A 15,098-nucleotide genomic window follows, 5' to 3' on the forward strand; every position below is an offset into this window, starting at 1 on the left:
GAGGCCCAGCTGGCAGGCTGACCCCTCCACGGCCACCCACACCAGCTCCTGAGTGGTCATTCAGTTGCGGTTTCATCATCCGTTCATCATTCATTCACCCTGCCTGATCCTGAGCACCTACTGTGTGCTGGGCCCCATTCCACGGGCATAAGCCAGACACATCCCCGCCCTCTCCCGTCCCTATGCACACGGGGCTTCCGCCCCTCATCCCCAGCGCCCCCATCACTCAGGACCAGCCAGGCATCTCCCCTGTTGCCCCCCAGAGTGGCCGGGTGCCCCCACAGCCCCCTGAAAACCCAGCTCTCTGCTCTGCTCCCAAAGGCTGCACCTCCACCAGGCAGCCCTTGGCAGGCCGCCCCCAGGAAAAGCCCATCCCGACACCCGCGCCCAGCGGCATTTCTGAGGACATGTTCCCAGGCAGCGTTTCCCAAGCATCGCCGAGAGGGTGGAGGCATGGCGGGGCGTGGGGGACCGTTCCACAGGAGCAGTTTGCTTCTGTAGATAAATGCCGGCTCCTTTCCCAAGTCGGTTCCCCTTTCTCTTCTCTCTTCCTGGCTCTCTCTCTCTCTCTTTTTTTTTTTACAGTTTGCTAAATCTGTTGTAATCTGCTGCCAACGATTAATTCAGGCAGAAGGAGGGAAGGAGGAGGGAAAAAAAATCCTGCCACAGAGCTGCTTCCCAGGAGCAATGCAGGCAGGAAGAGCCAGGACGAGCGCCTCGGCGACCCCAGTGTTAATCCCGGTTTTAATTAAGCACAAAGCCATCCCCGAGACAGCCCTGCCGCTGCCTCCCAGCCAGTGAGTCCGCCAGGCACAGCCTGCAGCGCCTGGGCCCCAGTCGGCCGGATGCCTGGGTCCTCGCTCTGCCTGGGAGGCAGTGTCCCCTAGTGGTTAGCTGAGCCCTGTACAGCTGGGTCCTGGTGCCTCCAGGAGACCCGGCCTTCACCCCCTTCTTCCCCCAGCCCCCACTCTGTCCAGTGCCCCATCCCCGGGCTGGGGGACATTCAGAGCCAGGAGGGGGTTCTAAGGAAACCCCTTTGCCATTAGCAGCCCTCGGTCTACACTGGGGCCATTGCCTCATCACAAACAAGCCCAATATTCTCCCTCCCGGCCCATCAGATGCTGGGTCAGCCCACCCATACAGGAGGATACTCAGCTCTCAGGAATAGGGGACCCCACACCCTGGGCCTAGGAAGTTCACCCTTCCAGGGGCCCATCCAGGAGGGCTGGGCAGATGGTCCTTGAGGCAAGCCCAGGAGTCCTGAGAGATGGAGGTGGACAGGCCAGCAGAGACCCAGGGAGACAGACACGCCACAGGCTCCAAACAGACCCACCGTCTAGATGCCTGCAGGACATGGGGGTCCTCACACCTGCCAAGGGATCCACACGCAGCCCCTTCTGTTGGTTCTGTCCACTAGGCCCCTCGTTCCTGTCCCTTCCCCTTGCCAGCTCCTGCACCCCCTTTGTGTCTTGGCTCAAGGACCACCAGCCCCGCCCCCCAGCCCCCACAGGCTCCTCTGTCACCCACCCTCACAGGGTTGCCTTCCCACCTTCAGAGCCCAGGGCTCTGGTGGGAGGGGAAATATCTGATTGCTGTCTAACCCCACACCCACCTGTACGCTCCCTGAGGGCAGGACTTATGGCTGCTTTCGTTTCCCCTTTTCTCCCAGAGCCCAGCACCATGCCTCGCCCATAACCAGGGCTCAACATCTATCTCATGAATGAATGAATCAATCAATGAATCAATGAATTTGCAGGAAAGGAAGGAAGGAGGGAGGGAGGGAAAGACAGAAGAGCCAGGGAGCCAGGGGTGCTGGGCAGGGCACCTTGTGGGCCACCCCGCCACCCACTGCAGCAATGCCTAGGGCTGACCCCCATCCTCCACCCACCTCCCCCACGGTCACTGGGGTGGGAAGCAGCCCCCGCAAGCCCACAGTGGGAGTGTCAAAACCCAGGGCTGCGGCAAATCCAGCAAACAACTTCCCCAGCGCGTGGCGGCCCCCCCATGCTGACATCACCCGCAGAGCCGCTGATCCCGGGGAGCGACCGGGCTCTGGGGGCCGCGGGCGGCGGTAAACAGGCATCCGCCCGTACTCAGGCAAACACAGGCCTGCATGGACACGGCCGCTGTGGAACCCTTCCCGCTACAGCTGCTGCTAGGAAAGGCCAGGCCGGCCCGCGGAGGCGCACGGCAGGGGCACCCTGGGGTCACACTGTCCTTCCCCCGTCTCTCTGCCCATCCCGTCCGCTCCCCCGACCCCGGCCTTCTCAGGGTGACTGCCCCGGGGCAGAGGACAGGATGCAGCTGCCTCGTGCCCTGGCACAAGCCTGAGCAGGCATGAACTTTGTCTCAGGGAGAACCCAGGTTCTGGGGAGGGGCCCCCAAACCCACGCAGAGGGCCATGCATCAAGGGCAGCAAGCAGGCCTGAGGCCTGAGCCAGCCCCACGCTTCCAGAGCCCTGGAGGCCTCCCTTGGAGGTGTGCCCCTGGGGCAGCCCCCAAGCCCCCAACTCCAGCCACGCCCACACCCCTCCTTGCCCGTACACTCGCTCACAGCCCACACACCCCATCCTATGAGGCCCCAAGGTGAGGCCCGTCAGCCTCACCCCAGTTGTTCCTGGACATTCCCGCTGTCACTTGTGGCCAGGCTCTGGAGCTGACACCCTGTCCAACAGGCAGGTGAGATCCCGCCAGGAATGGGCTTTGGTGGCTGGGGTGGGAGCCGGGTCAGTCCTTCCTGCTGCTCCAAGGCCTGAAGAAGCTGAAAGCCCTCAGCCCAATGTGAACCAGGGGTGGGGACCACAGGGGGCCCCACACTGCTAGGCATGAACTCTGTGCTAGAAGCTGCATACGCATCATCTCATAGTGGGTACCTCCAAGGTGGGTACTATTATTCCCCCACTTCATGCGTGAGAATGTCGAGGCTCAACAAGATCCAGCCGCTTGACCGAGGTCAGCAGGCCAGGCAGAGTGACCCTTCCCAGGAACCACAAGTCCCTAAGACCATGGGGCAGAGGGCTGGCCCAGCCAGACTCCCGCACAGCCCTAGACAGGCCCGGTCTCTGAGATCAGGCCATTTCCAGCCCTGACTCCAAGGCCGGCTGGGGAGACGGCTACCAGCAGGGCCCCAGCTCCCCGAGGACACACAGTGGGGCCATCCACACTGCAGGCAGGACCTTCACCTGCTCTTCACCACCACTCCTGTGCCATCTGCCCCTTCCCCTGGCTGGGGGCACGCTGCTCCCAGAGGCCCAGAACCTGCCAAGCAGCCCCACCCAGCACCGAGCTCCCCACCCTGCCTCTGCCCGCTGCCTCTGTGCCACCTGACTGGGCCAAGGGGGCTGTGCCCAGGGGGCCTCATCCTCCCCTGCACCAGGGCAGCCGCTTCTTGACAACTGCCACTGCATTGGGCCTCTGTGGGCAGTCAGAGGTTCCAGGCCTGCCTCTCTGTCCCCCGACACCCGCCGTCTCAGGTCCCCCTGGAGCTCCTCACCTCTCAGCTAACTTACAGGCGAGTACAGACACCTCCTGCCCATTTTCTGTGCACTGTTCATCCCTGCTCTCCCGCACTCGGGGTGCCTCCCATTCTCACGGGGTGGGCCAGCCGCTGTATCCCCCTGTGCAGGCAAGGAAGGGGGTCCCCAGAGCCTGCAGGCCTGAGTCACCCAGGGGGCAACAGGCTCAGCCACCAGGCTCAGTCTGCACAGAGCTGAGTGTCGCGGGCTCACGCCCTGCCCTAGAGCCCTGGCGGCAGGTGATGCGATGGGGGGCAGCACCGTCCCCACTGCCTCCTTGGAAACACGCTGGGTGGACCTCCCAGGAGCTTGCGATGGGAGGCCTCAGAGGAGGCGTGAGGGGGACACAGGGAGGGCCCTGCTGCTGCCGAGGGTCCGCCTCAGGCTGAAGTCCTCAACAGCCCCCTGGCTGGGGGTAATCTGACCCCCCAACCCTCCAAGGCCTCTACAGGTGCCCTCAGTCCTTGAGGACCCCTTCAGCCCAGGAGCAGGACATCTGTCCACCTCATCCCATTTTATAATGCAGTCCCGGCTCCCCCAAGCTCAGCCGCAGGAGGTGGGTACAGTCAATTCCATTTCACCAACAAGGGAAACTGAGGCTCAGAGAGGCGGAGAGACTTGCAACCAGTAAGTGGTAGAGGGTGGCACACAGACGGGCTCTAGGCACGGGTGCCGCAGGCTGCAGCGGCCTGGGGCGAGCCTGGGTTAAGCTCATGCTGGGGAAGAGCGTCCAGGCCCTGTGTCTGCATGAGATCACGGGGCGGGGGCGCACACGTAGCCCCCCCCACACACACACACTCTATCTGCCCTCCGCTCTCCTGCTCTCAAACCTGCCCCTTGAGGCCCTTCAACCAGGATGCGATAGCCCCTGGTTGCGTCCTGCCTCTCAGACCTCCCAGGGCCCCTCGCTGCCTGCCCAGCTGGGCAGCATCCCCGGGCCCGGCCCCAGCAGCTCAGGCCATTTCCATTTTAAACCTCTGAGGAAGCCCTGAACAGTCGCCCACGGAGTCGGCACCAGCTGACAGGTGATGTTGTCCCTCTCCTCCTGGGGCTGGCAGGAACAGATGCAGTTGGCTGTCACTCCAGAAACCGGAGCCTGGAGCCCCTGAGCGTGGCCGCCTTCCCCACGGCTGCTGGGCAGAGAGGGGCATGCCCCAGCCCACATCCCTCTGCCAGCGGCCAGCGGCATCCTGCATCCTGCCGGGCTCTGTGCCCCCACACGGGCAGCCTCCTCCCCAATTCCTAAGCCACCTGGGGAGGGAACAGGAGCGCCTGGTCTCTGTCCTCCCTGAGGGTGCGGTCAGGGGGCCAGGGTGGGGCAGGGCAGGACCCAGCTGCCCCCCACCTCTGCCCCCAGCCTGGGCTTTATTTATTCACATCAGGGGTCTGGCTTGGGCCGCAGGGGCCTGGCACACCCCAGCAGAGCTGTATTCTCTTAAAACCACACACCCCAGAGAGCCTCGCAGCCCTCAGGGGCACTGGAAGCCTGGGGCAGCTCCCTGATGTCGCTGCTCCACAACTTTCTCCTCCTCGGAGAGCTCTGATCAACCACGGTTCGCCGCAGCCGGGCAACAGCACTCCCCAGCCTTCCGCCCCTGGGCCTCCAGTCCCCGAGAGGAGGGGTGTGCGCCCGGCCTCCGGCTTGGGGGTGGCACCTTGCTGCCCCACGCCTCCAGCCGGCCTCCCACGGTTCTAGCGCCAGATGACTGCCCCGGCCCCCTACCCTGCACAGGGCTGGTAGTCCACAGCGCGCACGGAGAGGGAAGTTGGAGGTAGCTTATGCCCCCCTTGAAGTCGTTTTAAAAATAAAACCTCGCTTCAATCGTGACTCACGCAGCTAGTGGGGACGGGAGCGCGGCGCCCGAGCCGGCCGGCTGCCTCTCTCCGCGCGCCCCAAGCCCTCCGGTTCCCGGGTGCGGGGCCAGAGCCGGAACCGGCCAGCCCAGCCTGGCGCCCCCCGCGGGCCGGGCCGCCTCCCTGAGGGCGCAGAGAGGGCTCGGGCTGGGGCTCCGGCCGAGCACCCGCCCTTTCCAGCCTCTGCTCGGGAGAGTGGAGCCGCCGGCCGCGCACCCCGCGCCTCCCCGCGGCGGGGTCAGCGTCGCTTGCGCTCGGCTGTCGACTCGGGGGCCCCCACCCCAAATCCCAAAGGCTGCGCGGCTCCCGCGGCGCCTGGGCAAAGCCGGGCAGCCGGATCCCCCGGCGCCTCCGTGCACTCCCAGCCCCTGCCCCGCTGGCCCCGGCGCCCCGTCCCGCACGCGCCGACCCCGGCCCCCGCCGCGTGCATCCTTCCTTACCTGCGCAGCGGCCGGGGAGGCGGGTCTCCTCGGGAAACTTTGCGGCGACGGCTGGACCCTCAGGGGTTATTCCAAGGAGCGGGCGGGAACCGGAGCCGGAGGGCGCCCACGGGGGCCCGGGAGAGGAGCCCCCGTTGCGCGGCGGAACGCGGTGGCGGGCCCGGGGCGGGGGGCGCGCGGCGGCGCATCTGCCCGGCTCGGGCGCCCGGCGGAGCCGCGGGGGCGTGCGCGGGGTGCGCCCGGCGGCCGGGGACCGTGTGCCCGGGGGTGCGCTCGGCGGGGCGAGGGCCGGCAGCGGTGCTTGCGCGAGCGGCGGCGGCGGCGAGCAGGGCGCGGGGAAGCAGGCTGTGCGGCCGCCTCTCCCTCGCGGCGGCGGCGGCGGCGGCGGCGGCGGGGGCCGTGCGTGCAGGCGCGGAGCGGGGAGGGCGGGGAGGAAGGGGGAGGCGGCGGGCGGGGAGGAGGCGACGGGGGCGGGGGCGCCGCGCTGCGCACTGGCCGGCGGGACCCGGCGCGGGAGGCTGCGCCGCCGCGCGGGGACTCGGGCCCAGCCCGAGAGAAACGGCCTCCGCGCCCCCCTCCCTCGGCCCTTCGCTAAAATGGCTAGGGGTGGGGGCAAGTTGGGGAGCTGGCTCCCCGGGGGCAAGGAGGGAGGCTCCCAAAGCCAGCCTTCAGCGTGGGGGCGGGGGAGGAGGAAAGGGGTTCTCGCTCACGCGCCGCCTCCCTTACACCCCTCCTCTCCTCACCCACTCATTCATCCATCGTTCCAGCCAGCCATTCATTCATTCATCCGTCCACCCATGCATTCATTCACAAACAGGTACCCACCGCCTACTCTACTTGCCAAAATAACCGTTCCTCCCGCCTGGTGCCCCTTCCTCACCCGCAGACGGTGCCCCAGTCAGATGCCAGCACGGCCCCTCCCGTCGCTAGCCACTGTGACCTTGAGCAAGTTACTTAACCTCCCCGAGCCTCAGTGTTCCCTGTTGTACAATGGGAGCGTTAACAACCTGCCTCCCAGGGTGAACAGGGGGGCTGAAGGAGACTTTGAATGGGAAGGTGTCTAGGGCTGTACCTGGCGCACATTAGGAACGCGGGAATGTGGGCACCTGTTGTGTGGGGTCTGGGGAGGGGGGACCAGACCTCTCTCCTCATCGCCTAGAAAGTCCCCATGCACTTGTCATTCTCTGGAGTACCAAGGAGCTCTCTGCCTGTCCTCACCCTGGTCAGATCTTGTCACCGAGCTCAGTTGTCCCATCCTGCCTTCCTTTTCCCTGGAGGGCTGCTCTGTGTGAGTCCCTGCCTCTGCCTAGAACCTCCCCAGGCCCCACTGCTCCCAGGTCCACGCCCAGACTCCCCATGATGTGGCTGGGACCCCTCCCCCTAGACCCATCCTGATGCCTCAACATCTCCCAGGTACTGCCCCAACTGCATGCCTGTGTTTGTCCCTTCCAGGGATCCAGCCCACTCTGCTCCTCGCTGTTCTCCAAGGCCTGGCCAGGCCACCCCTCCTCTGGGAGGCCCTCCTGGATTCTCCCTGGGGGAAGGTCGATGTGAGGGATATGGGCCCTCTCTCCCCACGCCTCCTGTGCTCTCTCGTCCCTCTTGCCCCCAGCCCAGAGCAGACCGAGGCCTTGCCTGAGGCTGTGCCTCTGTCCTCAGCTGTGTGCACCCCTGCCTTTGCCTTCCTGCCTCTCCCGCCTCACCCCTCCCTTCCCATTCTCCTCCCCTTCACTCCCTTTCCTGCTTCTCCCACTTTCTACTCAATTCACCAAACAGCTATTTTTTTCCTCCCAATTTTTATTTATTGCCCAAGCAGCATTATACCAACAATAAAGAGAAAAATCACCCACAATGCCACCACCCTGTGGCGTCAACAGCCTCCGTGCCTCTGCTCCCTTCCAGGCTTGTCCATGCACCGTTGGCTGTAATTTTCACAGAGCTGTGGTTTCCGTTCTGCCTCCCCAGACCCCCAGATGGACGTGGGGGCCCTGGGGCTCGGCCATCCCTCCATTGCACTGAGCACGTTGCTCAGGAATTCTGTGCATGTCTTCTTCCTCTTCTAAACCGAATCCCTTGAAGGAGGAACCCCTTTGCCCCCCTGCTACCCGTATGCCAGACACAGGGCTGGTGCAGAGCAGGCCCTCAGTGCCCTGGAGTGGAATGGATGGTGTGGATATAGCTCTATTTGACATGTGGTACTTAGATAGCAAAACATCATCTTCATGATTGTGGTTTTAATGGCTGCATGATATTCCATCGAGCTGTTGGACCATAGCTCGCTCAGCCGTGCCTGGGGCTGCAGGCAGTTCAGGAAATATTTATGGAGGTTCGCCGTGTGCCGGGTGCTTCTGGGGCACCAAAGACCAAAAGTGAATCAGGCCTGACTGGGCCCCACCCTGCAAAGCTGGAAATCCAGCAGAGGGGTGGGCACTGGACATCATGGATTAGCAGGGTCTTGCTGAAACAGATGTCATTACCACGTGACCCCAGGAAACAGGGGCCAAGTCCTCTGTGACATCCAAGGACAGCTTCCCAGGGGAGGTGGCTCCTGAGCTGGGTCTTGGAGGGTCGGGAGGAATGTTCTGGGCAGATGCCAGAAGCTCCTTCCAGTTTGTTCACAGTGGCTGTAATGTGAAAGAGCCCGGGGTTTGGAGATCCAGAACTCTTGGTTGGAGCTGGGGGGTAGGAGTCAGGGGGCCATGGTGGGAGACGAGGTGACTGATGTCAGCCAGGCTAGGTGTCCAGGGCCTTGGACAAGACTGAGGAGTCTGGACTGTATCTTGGAAGGAGTAGGGTGCTAGGGAGGGAGGGTAAGTACAGCAGGGGCACAATTGGCTGTGAGATTCACAAATATCACTTGTTCATTCAACAAAGGCTTGCTGAACCCCCGTGTGCTGTGGGGCTCCATGAGGGCACAGGTCCGTAGTGAAGGCGGTGGGCCCTGGCCCAGGAGGACTGAGCTAGTCTTCGAGCTGGACCCTCACAGAGATGCTCTCCACGCAAGGCAGCACAAGTCACGTAGGGACGATTTGTGGCTTCAACCTTGGGCTCACCGAGCCCCAGCTCCCTGGGCAGTAGTAACCAGGCAGTGTCTGGCAGCCAGGTGTGGTGGACCCTACGGCTGGGCAGCCAAGGTCACCCTGGCGCTGCCTACAGCACCCCTGCCTTGCCTGCCACCCACCTACCCTCTCAAGAGTCCCCAGATCTTGATTCTCCTTTCCACCTCACCACTTACCCACTGGTTACCCCGGGCACTAGCCCAGCCTCAATGCTCCTCAATTTTCTTATCTTAATGGGGCCATCACAGACTTCCTGGGGCTGGTGTGACAGTCTGACGAGGTCCTAAGAGGAAGGTGCTTTGTCTACTGTGCTGTGACAACACCATCCACTAATATTAAACTGTTGTCAACCAAGGCTGTCCACCCTTGGCCCTGCTCAGGCCTGTCCTGGGCTGGGGGCAGTGGAAGGGGTGACCTGACTCAAGGGCGGGACGGGATCTGCACCCCTGGATGGTCAGTGGGCACCCTCAGGGACCCCTTAGCCCCAGGCTCTGTGCTGGGCATCCAGGAATGAAGACCTCTGGGCAGTGGTCAGGGGCTAGCACCATGACCTTGGGCTTCAGCCAGCTGCCCGAGAGTCAGAGGCTCAGCTCCCCCAGGAGGCCCCAGCGTGGGCATCATCTCCCAGGAGGGTGACCCCTCCACCTGGAGCCAGAGGGCCTCCTAATGGACTTTCTGCCCCATCTCTAGAGTCTCGGTCTTGGAGATCACTGCCCTCCAAGATCCCCAGGATCCCCTGGGTCTGGGGACACCTTAAGGAGAGTTCCCAGAGATCACAGCCGCTGAATACCTGGCCCGCCTGGCTCCCAGACATGGCCCCGCAGTGATGCCCCTTGCCCCCTGTGACGTGTCCATGAGTCACGGGCATGTGGCCTGTGGGCACATCTGGCCGAGCACACCAGCCCTCACCGGAAAATCTCTGCAGCTTCTCTGATCCCAGTCCCAACGCCACCATGCTCCCCACCCGGCCATCGTGCATAAACCTTTCCATCCTGCCCAGCACGGAGGGTTGGGGCTTTACCCTGTAAGCAGAGAGTCGGGGTACAGGAACGGCAGGGTGGGCCCCAGGGCTGAATTTCAGGAGGAGCAATGGAGCAAGGCCTCCAGCCCAGGAGGAAGTCCCAGAAAGGGTGTTCCCAGAGTGTGCACAGCAGGGACAAAGCCAGGTAGGACACAGCCAGCAACTCCTGAGGACCGAGGACCAGTGCTGGGAGCAGGTGGGGCCAAGGAGACGACACCCACTTGGCCTGCTTGGCCGCCTGCCTCTGGGCACACTGCGGCTCCCGGGGTGAAACAGGGGTCCCCCTTCCCTGCACCCTCCCTCCTCTCCGGGCGAGCTGGGAGAAAGACACCAGGGAGAGCTGGAACCCGGCCTGGGCAGAGGCCGGACCGTGCCCCCAGGGGCAAGGGGTCTGCGCCAGCCCGACCTCCCCGGCCCTGGCAGGACTGAGGCTGCTGCCCAGGCTTGTCTCTGATGGGCCCTCCTTTCCCTGGGGAGCCTCCTCTTCTCCCCACAGATGACATCACCGCCCTCTGCCCCTGTCTCCTCCAGACAGCCGGGGCGGCCTCTCGCTGGCTCTCTTCCTCACCCACTCCCTCCCGGGCCATTATTCCCAGCAGAGGTAATACTTTTCACGGTGATTTAAGCATTTTTTGACTCTGGCTATCATTCACCTGTTACACACACATCCCAAGTTCAGGATGGGAGACCTGAATTGTCTTGAAGGACAGTCTAGCTGGAGGGACCAGCATGTGCCAAGGCACGGAGGGGTGATGGTGAGCATCTCCTGGGCAGAGGGTTGTGGAGAAGGGAAGCAGAGGTGAGGCCAGAAGTGCAGGCCTGATCAGGAAGGGGGGGAGGGCAGAGAAAGGGCACAGCCCCAAGATATTGGGGAGCCAGAGGGCAGGGTCCCCGTGACTGCCCAAGGAAGGAGAAGGGGAGGGCGGGGCCGAGGATGGCGGGCGGGAGATGCTGGGGTTTTGAGATGGGAGCCTCAGAGACCTCGGCTAGGGCCCCGGCCTCCAGTGACGTCCCCACCCAGGTCACTGTGCCTCTTCTGACCCCTGCAGACCTCCTCTTCGGGGGCTCAGAACTCTGTACTCACCTCCTCCCTCTCCCACCCACCCCAGTCCGAGTTTACCGCCTCGGTCTCCCCACCACCCAAGGGCTCTTGAGGCCCCGTGCCCAAGCAGGCCACCACCTCGGGGACTCAGGCAGCTCCTGGGCCCTTCCCCTTGGGTCCTCGTTGTCCCCCCAACACCTCGGGGCCCCTGAAGCCACTGAAGATAGTGAGGGGGCAGTGGGAGTCTGCAGATGGGGCATCCTGAGCCCAGGGTCCCCCTCCCCGAGTCCTGGTGGTGCAGAGCTGTGGTCCAGGGCTGGGGTTGGATGGGGTCACTCGAGGCCCCTCACTTGCCGGGCACAGGTGCAGCCAGGCCTGGCAGGTTGGGAGCTAAGTACACTGCTGAGGCAGGGCCTGGGAGAAGGGGAGGGTGCCAGCGATGGGGGGGTGATGGGGTTGCTCAGCAACCACCATGCTGCCTGCCGCTGCTGAGGAGGGGTTCTTAAGGAGCTGAGCAGAAAGGCTGGGCCTTGGAGGGGCTGAGGCACCGCCTCGCATACCAATGGCTGCTGCCATCGCCTCCTCCTCCTCCCCCTCCTCGCTCCTCCTCTCTCCTCCCTTCTCAGAGTGGAGCCCCAACTGCGAGGGCACCAGGACACCGAGACGGGGCACCCAGGCCAGGAGGCCCCTGAGACAGCCAGGGCAGGGAACAGGCTGGGGTCCTATCTTGTCCCCACAGGACACGGCCTGGGAGGCGGTAAGATGGCCACTCTGAGGCCTCAGGGCAGAGGCGCCCTGGGCTCCCAGACCCTCACCCAGCCCCGGGGCCTGGGACAGGAGGGACCTGTGACTCCTCGCCCCCACCCCACCTGGCACCCCCGCCGAACGAGCACTAGTTTTAGAGCCAAACGACACTGCCTCTTCCTGACTGAGTGACCTTGAAGGTGCCACCTCCCCAGCCTGCGTCCTGAGAGTCCCAGACGGGTGCAGGAGCCATCAGTCACTGGCTGCCTGGAGGAGGCAGCCCGACAAGCTGTGTCTGGTGGGCAGAGTTTCTGAGAAAGTCCGTCCTGGTGTCTAACTTAAATTCCCTGTGCAGCAAGTGGTTGCTGCCCTTCTTCTGTCCTATCTGAGAAGAAAGGACTGTCTGTTTGGCCTCAGTACAACACCTCATATTCCAAAAGCAACAAGGTGAGGATTCGGGGCTGTGGTCTTCTTCTGGAAGGTTCCTTTCATTCAGGGCCTCAGTTTCCCATCTGTGCCCTACGGGGAGGGGCTGGACTAGGTCAAGGCTGCCTCGCCGGGGTCCACGGAGGGGCCTCTGGATTCCTGCCGCCCCCTCTGGAATCACGGGGGCTCCCTCCCCGCTTCCTGCCATGGGGGAAGGTGTGGGGGGAAGGTGGGGGGACAGGGGCCCCCGCTCTTTTACTCACACACAAGTGCTCCTTCCACTAACTGGATTGAGCCGCATTTGGAAGCCAATCCCGTGCCCAATCCATCCTGTCTCCTGTCATCCTCTAATTGGTCCCTGTGTGTTCAGCCTTGCCTCTCCTTCTGGCCTTCCGTCAACCCATCTTCGGCCACCACCATCCCCCCAGCCCCTGCCTCCAGGTCCACCCCTTCAGTCCGCTCCCCTTCAGCTCTGAGGAGGGTCTTTCTAAAGGGCAAGCCCGACCCTGCTGCTCCCCCACTCCAGCACCTGCCATGGCTCCCCACTGCCGTGGTAGAAGGCTCAGGGTGCTGTGGGCCTGGCTGCCCCTCTGCCCTCAACTCGGCCATGCTCCCCTCTGCAGAACCCCTGCAGACGTTTCAACTACACAGGACTGAAGCAACATCTGTTGAATGAATGAATGGCGCTAAGAATAACGCTTCAGTGTGGGGCCCGTGCTGGCCTTTTGGGTACAGAAATGCCAGAGCAGACTATGTCCTCTCCCGCGGGCTGCCATGCTGGTAATAAACCAGCAAACAAATTTGAGGATGAGATCATTACAGGACAGGATCAGAGGAACAGGGCAGGAGGCACTTTAGCTGAGTGGTCGGGGGGACCTCTTGGAGGAGGTGACATTTTCATTGAGACCTGAAGGATGAGAAGGAGCCAGTTTGGGAAGAGCTAGAAGAGTGTGCCAGGCAGGGGGAGCCGTATGTGCAAAGGCCCTGGGGCATGAAAAAGCCAGACCTATTCAAGGAAGAGAAAGGAGGCCAGGAAATCGGGGGTGCAGAGTGCGGGATGCAGCCATACCTTCATGGAAGGGAATATGGATTTTAGTCTAAGTATAATAGGAAGCTATTTGAGAGTTTTGTTTTGTTTTGTTTTTTTCCTTTTTTGTGAGGCAGATCAGCCCTGTGCTAACATCTGCCAATCCTCCTCTTTTTTTGCTGAGGAAGACCGGCCCTGGGCTAACATCCGTGCCCATCTTCCTCCACTTTATATGGGACGCCACCACAGCATGGCTTGCCAAGGAGTGCGTCGGTGCACGCCCAGGATCTGAACTGGTGAACCCCGGGCCGCCGCAGCGGAGCGCACGCACTTAACCGCTTGCGCCACCAGGCCGGCCCCTATTTGAGAGTTTTAAGCAGAGAAATGACAGGATCTAATTTATATTTTAAAACGATGATCTGAACAACCACTTTGGAGAGCAATTTGGCAATAACTAGTCAAGTTAAAGCTGCTCGTATACCACAGCCCACAGTCCGGCTCCCAGGCGTATACTGGAGAGAAATTCTGGCACATGGGCACACGGGGCGTGTGCAAGATGCTGTCACAGCTGTGTTTGCAAGAGAGAAAACTGGCGCTCTTGCCTGTGGATCAGTGGGAGGATGGGTGGATGAGCGGGGACCGTCCCAGCCTGGAATATTATACAGCAGTGAAAACAGACCGACGGGAGCAGAATGGGCCCCCTGGCTGAGTCTCCCACGCGTCGCTGTAAACAGCAGCCGCCCATCCCAGGAGCTGCACTTTATATTAAACCCAGGCACGCAGACCTGGGTAATATCTCGTTGAGGGGCATCCATAGTCAAATTCTAAAGAAAATACAGCCCAACTTCAGTCTTGGGTTCCTCTTTGGGGGAGGAGGAGGGCTTCCCCCCTTCTGTGATGTATTTGTTGGGCTGGTGGTGGGTCAAGGGGCCGTGTATATGCGTGTGTGTGTGTCTGCCTGCTTTTATGCGTATGAAATCAGTAGACGGGGATCCCAGTTACAGGAGAGGATGGAGTGGAGGGGGAGGGGCAGCAGCGGGGCTGACCGGGGGCGAGGAGCCAGTGGCTGGACCTCGTGGGGCAGGAAGAAATGCAGCCCAGGCCTGCCTGGCTGCTCAGAGCCAGCAGTCTTTCCTCCTCCAAGCCCATAGTTTGTTTTCTGCTCAAATAAAACCCCTGGTTTTCTCCTTTCAGAAAGAAACCTGAAGCTCAGAGAGGGCAAGGAGCTGCCTGGGGTCACCCAGCAGGCTGGGGCAGAGGAATCTGTGATCCTTCCTTGGGGGGAGTTGGGCCTGTCCAGCTGGGGCTGAGCAGAGGGGTCAGTGTGGGACCCACCCAGTGGGTGGGTGGACGAGGGGTCCACAGCCTCCGGCAGGGTCTCCTCCAGGGCCCTCCCCCTGGGACAATTTCCCCTCGCCATCCACTCTCCCACCCGCCAGTGCTCTCTTGGACCCCAGCCCCTCAGTCCTGCATAGATGGAGACTGCACCCGGCTGGCTGGGGCCCAAGTCATCTCCTGGTAATTGGGTTTCAGGGATGCTCATGGTTATGCTAATGGTGGGACACAGCGCCCGCCCCATGGCTCCTGGGGGAGGGGAGGCCCAGGCAGCCGCCACCGGGGTCCCACAGTCTCCCATGGAAATCAGACTGCCCCGATGCAAACCCCGGCTCCCCCACTTCCCGGCTGCGTGACCTTGGGCAAGTCACTCAACCTCTCTGAGCCTCTATTTCCTCATCTGTAAAGTGGGGAAAGACAATAGTACCCTCTCCTTGGGCTCTCGGGGGAGGGAAGGGTGAAGTGAAAGGATCCACTGGAAACACTTGGGCCAATGCCTGGCACAGAGAATTTGCTCCATAACTGTGTTATTAACTATTTTTTGTTTTTGTTGCAAGTCTGGAAGGTCCTACAGGAAAAAGTGAGCAGGGACTCGCGGAGTCTGTATGATGCGCTGGAGGGTGACTCACTTTTCC

The 15,098-nt window shown here is 62.4% G+C and overlaps 2 protein-coding genes across 3 annotated transcripts in view; one reads left to right on the top strand and one right to left on the bottom strand.

The window, feature by feature from the left end:
- FLRT1 (fibronectin leucine rich transmembrane protein 1) overlaps positions 1-5,964 on the bottom strand; it is a 79,253-nt gene extending 73,289 nt beyond the window's left edge. Inside the window, exon 1 of the mRNA XM_087422736.1 lies at positions 5,810-5,964. The gene's annotated coding sequence lies outside the window, so the exon portion shown is untranslated. The remainder of the gene's footprint in view (positions 1-5,809) is intronic.
- The window catches only part of MACROD1 (mono-ADP ribosylhydrolase 1), a 147,498-nt gene that overhangs the window by 109,530 nt on the left and 22,870 nt on the right, over positions 1-15,098 (top strand). The window lies entirely within an intron of this gene.

Source organism: Ceratotherium simum, chromosome 34 (assembly GCF_057802395.1).
Source record: "Ceratotherium simum simum isolate JZ-2026a chromosome 34, ASM5780239v1, whole genome shotgun sequence".
NCBI lineage: Eukaryota > Metazoa > Chordata > Mammalia > Perissodactyla > Rhinocerotidae > Ceratotherium > Ceratotherium simum.